Raw genomic sequence first — 6,000 nt, 5'->3', positions numbered from 1 at the left:
CAGCAAACACTAAGTCATTCCATCAGGGCCAGTCAGCCCTGTGCATTCCCTGTCTAAACAGAACAGCTGTTCTGTGCAACAGTTGTGCTGATTTGATAATGATTTGCTGGGCAGCACACTCAAGGACCAAGCAATATATTCCTGCTGGTAAAATCTCATATTCTCTGGAACTCAGTCCTGCCCCTAGTCATGCCTATGTCCTGACATACTCTTTTTTGTGTCCTCTCCAGCTCCAAGTGCTGTCTGCTCCACGTGCTTTCTGTGTCCTCTCCTTTATTTGCAAGTCTCCCTGCCTTCTTCTTTCACACATTGAGACCAGCTGCCTCAGAGTTGCTGCCCTACCCAATCTTCGCTGCAGTGCACATTGGACCTCTTGTCGTCTTAAGCATCTTGGCTTTCATCTTCTGTGGAAGGTAATTACTCATTACTGTATTAACCCATTGCACAGTGACTTGCACAGTTGGGATGTTAGACAACTGCTGGCAACCATAAAGAGAGGTAGTGATGAAATGTAGTGGATTCTGTACATTAGCAACAAAATATACATTCAGAAAAACTAATTCAAACTGCATTTCCTTGTACTGAATAAGTAAGTACAGTGACTTGATTTAGGAGGTTATTTCATTCCTATCCTCTGAGAATCTCAGCTCTGCTTTAGTTGAGACCTTGACACTAAACCTATGAGGCCAGAAAAATACAGTCCAACCTTCTGCACTGTGTGAAGCTCCCAGCATCCTGAGTGTGTCAGGCAGCTGCTGCACAAAAAATCTGACTAATGGTCCCAGAGAGCAAAGATAGTTTGAACTGGGTCCATATTTTAGCTGTATGGTGTGGGCTTCTGGGCGCAGACCCAGTGAGCAGTGGGCGAGTAGGAGTTTTCTGTCTTTGTATTATGTCAGAGTTTGAGGGGAGGCAGCTGCTGTGAATGTTTTAAGATAGGAGGTTTTCCCTCCCCACCCAGACATTTAAGGTGAAATGAAATTTAAGGTAAAATTTAAATGTGGGAAGGGGTTTGTTTGGATCTTGAACCAGCGGCCTGTGGAGCCTGACCACTCTGCAACATCCTTACCTCACACAAAGCTTGAATGACAATCAGTGCAATATGCAGAGAAGTGAATGACGATACAGAGTGCAAGATGTCCTCCCTTGCTGGGGGTCTGCAACTGTCTCTGAAATAAATGCCTGTGTCTTTGAACAGTTCTCCTGGACAGTTATTCTGTGGAGAAGGACAGTTAAAGAGAAAAGTGTTTGTAAAGAAAAGATCTGATCCTTTCTCATACTGTTCACTCCCTTGCCGATGGAATCCTTTAAGCAAAGAAGTTTAAATGAAGTTCAGGTTTTAGCAACCTCTGCTTAAGAACAGGAAACAGGGAGTTGGACTAACCCGTCAGTCTCAAAAATTCTTATAAATCTGCATTTGGCAACACACTTGTGTTAGGAACAGTTGTAGGGTTCTTAACGTGTTCATTTTCTGTTTTCTGACATCATCTGAGTGCTGAATGCATTTTATGCTACAGTCAAAAAGTATAATGGGGAAGATGTGTCTCCTTTTAATTAATGCACTTGCATGTTTCTACCACTTTTTCTAGAACTCTCTTTGGCCTTGTTCTAGGTCTGAATAAATCTCAATGCCTAAATTGGAAAGCGATGCTAATCACTGATGTTGTTGCACATCTTTACACTGTTCACACTTAAGCTTTCTGTGGGGTTCACTGACTTCTGTGGTATGCAGAGTTTGAAATGTGGGAATTCTAATAAAAGTAGGCCAGGATTAGAAGATTACTGTTACTGTGTTTACCAGTGTATTATTTTCCTTGCCGTCTTTTCCTACATTAGGTATGAACCTTTTTTCCATTTCCATAGTGAGAACAATTGATAGATTGAATATGTGAACTCTTGGAACTGGGTGACTAAAACTGCTGTAACAAGTTTTCTCACCCTACGTTCATCGAAACAATCTTGCAGAAGCTGATTAAACAAGAACTTCTTTTAGTACTACTGTACCACATACCTTATAGAAGATATGGGGGAAGAAGTCAAGAGTGGGAGGAGGTACTTCTGAAAGTTGTGGAATTGTAACTTGCTGTAGGAATGAGAAGCTACAGAAATAATAACTTCTAAATAATATTTGAAGGCTGCAGCTGGTAAGTACAATGCAGCTTGAAGTTCAGATCATGCTTCTTCCAGTTTAATAAGGGAAGATTGTTGCAGACAAATGCACATATGTTCTAGCATGACAAGATGTGAAGAGCCTTTGGTTGCTTAAACTACTGAGAAGGATGGCAGTTCCAAAACGTGTAAACTCATCAGGTTGAGGCAGCGCTGAAGCTAGCTGTGGTATGCAAATGCTGTTGATACCGCTACTACAAAGTGGAATGTGTTACTCAAACCAGTGTGGATAAAGAGTTATGGCCTGCATGAAAGAGTGCTGTCTTTGTGCAAACTTCGATGTTAAAAAATGGTTAACTTGAACTCAGACATATACTGATTTCCCTGCTAAAAGAAGACTTGGAATCTCTTCCCAGAATTACCGCATTTCAATTAGAAGAATGTGAGCAAAGTCTTAATCTTATTAATAGGGATAGACACGGATAAGGCAGGAACAAAATCCACAGCAACATAGCCTAAACATGAAAATCAATGGCTTGGAGGCTAGTAACAGCAATGCTAGATGCAGCAACAAAAATGCTCCCTGTCCCTACTTTTCATATAAGACTAAGCTTGAAAGTGAGTAAGTTGGAAGAAATACCTCTTCTGCCTTGTAACATTGAGCCACATCACACACAGCTATTTGAAAATATATAGCTGAAATGTAGGGAGAGGTATTTTAAATTTACAAACCAAATCCACAGATACCTGATTATTTTCTTTAAATTTCCTTTTAGCCCTTCTAAATTCTTGTGACATTCAAGTATCAATAAGAATCTAATCTGTAGCTGATTCTGACAGATGTTAATCTTTGCCTTGGCTTTGCAGTCTGCTTGAAATAGTACTTGTTTCTTCATGTCAGGCCTCTGGCAATGCTTACTGGAGTTAGGATTACAGTCTCCAGTGAATCCCATTTTTACTGTCATTAGCTTTCTAAACTGTTCCCCATAGCTGGCAACCTTTCCATGCTTGGAGACCTACTTAGTGGGAAGCTGGGAGAGTGATGGGTTTTTGTCTGTCTAGAATCATTGTGCCTTTAATTGAGATTTGTTTAACTTTGTCATTAAGTCCATTTATATTGTAGGCATTTCATGACAGCGATCACATACTCCACTTGCACACTGGCTGCATTTCTGTTGCAATTTACCTATTAATGAAAGGAAAAAAAAGCTCCATGTTGACTTAAGATTTTTACAAGTAGCCTTTCTTCTTTCTTCCGTTAGCTTGGTTAATAAATTCATCAAATTTTTGCATTGGAAATTAGAGACATGGTGTCGTGGTTTAACCCCAGCCAGCAACTAAGCACCATGCAGCCACTCACTCCCTCCCCCTGCCCTGGTGGGATGGGGGAGGGAATCGGAAGAGTAAGAGTGAGAAACACTCCTGGGTTGAGATAAGAACAGTTTAATAATTGAAATAAAATAAAGTAAAATAGTAGTAGTAGTAGTAATAATAACATAATAATAATAATAATAATAATAATAATAATAATAATAATAATAATAATAATAATAATAATAATATACAAAGCAAGTGATGCGCAATGCAATTTCTCACCACCCGCCGACCGATACCCAGCCAGTTCCTGAGCGGCAATCGCTGCCCCCCAGCCAACTCCCCACAGCTTATATACCGAGCATGATGTCATATGGTATGGAATAGCCCTTGGGTCATTCTGGCTGTGCCCCCTCCCAGCTTCTTGTGCCCCTGGCAGAGCATGGGAAGCTGAAAAGTCCTTGACTGGCATAAGCACTACTCGGCAACAACTAAAACACCAGTGTGTTATCAGCGTTATTCTCATCCTAAATCCAAAACACAGCACTATGCCAGCTACTAGGAAGAAAATTAACTCTATCCCAGCCAAAACCAGGACACATGGCTCATCTGCAGATTCTGTGCTATGTTCTAGCTAAGGAGGTGGCTGGATTTATTTAGCAAAATACAGGTGCTCTGGTTTCAGTAGCTACTTGTCTGGGTAGCAACTGATACCACTGTCAGAACCCATAAACCCTAGGTTTATAGTTGATTCCAAATTAGGGACAAATTTTGATCAGAAAGCAACAGGAATGGAAACATTTCTCCCCCAAATGACAAGGACTTTATGGTGAACAGAACACTGCGTGCAGTATTCATCAGTCATATAGCTGTGTAACAGATCGTAGGTTACAGGTTACTTTCCTTCTCTTAGAATGTGAGTCATGGGTGACCAAAAACTATGTGAGTTATAACATGAACTTGACAATGATCACTTTAGCAGCTGGGGAAGCCAAATACTTGCCTCTTAATAAGAAAAAAGAAAGCTCATTAATCAGCTGAGTCATCCTGCTCTACTTCATTGTTGGTTTGAATGGCATTCCCTATGGATCGATCTACACACTGGGAAAGGCCAAGCCGTAATCAGACTGACTGACTGAGTTCAATCAAATGTTTCAAAATATCACACATGAGTTTTAGATAAAATAAAAAGTAGGGATATTCTCAGTCAAGCACTTGTTCCTGAAAACTTGTACTGTTCTTTGCAATAATTTGAAGAGTTTCACTAAGGCTCCCTCCAAGTAGAACAACTTTATTTCCATTTTATAGGTTTATATTAGGTTACACTGTAATGTACAGATTAACAGACTGGAACATGGCACCTGCCCTCTCTCACATTCTTCTTTCTGAACGATGCTGCGATGCTGCCTTGTTTCTGGGACAGATAATTTGCAGAGCCTCTAGAAATTAAAGCAAGTTTTCAGAAGCTTTTAGAAAGAGAAATAGTACCAACCTACCCAACCTCTTGCAGATACTACTACTAGCAGCAAAAATCACACCTGGAATGGAAATGGGGTATTTTAGAGTTAAGTCAGTAGGTTTTCCAGTTATTATTTTTAGAGAATTAATCCCAAAGTATATTTCTATGGGTTTTGTTTCTTACATCTAGCAAAAATTGTTTCAAATAGGAGCTGAAGACAGGTTATATCAAGTTTTTTGCAAGGGTTTGTCCACTTGAAAATAATGGTGGTTGTTTAAATACTTGTCTGGCTCCTGATGTGCCCCAGGTTGTGTGCAACGATGAAAAATTTATCATCAACACATCTGTAAATGAATCATCTTTTTTCCTGCACCCACATGGTTGCACAATTTTACTGACTGCTTGCTTTGAATATTTTATATTTGTCATGTGAAGCTATTCCATCACATTTTAATATCGGAAATTCCAAGCACACTTAACACCTTAATAGAATGTCACAGTTAATGTATTCATAATCATTTTGTGACCTCATACAATATGACACAGTAGTCTTTTTCATTATCAATCATATAAAGATAGAAGTTACAACACAGACATCTGGCTGCAAATCATGCACTTGGGTTAAGCATTTTCTCATCTGGCTGTACTAACCTATGTAGCACAGACTGTGCAAAGCAGGTGGTAGAACCCTAGGTGAGATCCATTATTACAAAGTAAGCAATTACTTTCCTTTCTCGGTTTTTTTTTTTTTTTTTTTTTTTCCCCAGTGGATTGAGATAATAATTTTATCTCATGCCGATAAGGCTTCACTCAACACAAATGCTGGAAATGCAGGATTCTTCCTTTTCCTTTTTATTTTATGATTTGTTGAATGTTGGCATTACTGGGGGAGAGAAGTGAAATAAAGCTGAAGGAAATAGGAGAAGGAGGTTAAAGGGTTTTGTCAGAGCTGCTCTTTGGAATTCAGTTCTGTTTCCTCTGCTTTGTGCCTTATCATGAGTCCATGCTTCATTTCTTCTAGAACAGGTAATTTGGAGCTCCCCCATATGAGTGGGGAAGGTGGAAAGGGATATAAAGGAAAGGGATATAAATCATTCCAAGTTCATACTGGGCCTTTT

The 6,000-nt window shown here is 39.6% G+C and overlaps 1 long non-coding RNA gene across 1 annotated transcript in view; it reads left to right on the top strand.

Moving 5' to 3' along the window:
* Positions 1–247: 247 nt before the first annotated feature.
* Positions 248–6,000, top strand: part of LOC142595100 (uncharacterized) — a 70,942-nt gene continuing 65,189 nt past the window's right edge. Inside the window, exon 1 of the long non-coding RNA XR_012831711.1 lies at positions 248–413. This is a non-coding gene — a long non-coding RNA (uncharacterized LOC142595100). The remainder of the gene's footprint in view (positions 414–6,000) is intronic.

The sequence above is a fragment of the Pelecanus crispus genome, chromosome 17 (assembly GCF_030463565.1).
Source record: "Pelecanus crispus isolate bPelCri1 chromosome 17, bPelCri1.pri, whole genome shotgun sequence".
Lineage (NCBI taxonomy): Eukaryota > Metazoa > Chordata > Aves > Pelecaniformes > Pelecanidae > Pelecanus > Pelecanus crispus.
This window is presented reverse-complemented; position numbering and strand designations above follow the sequence as displayed.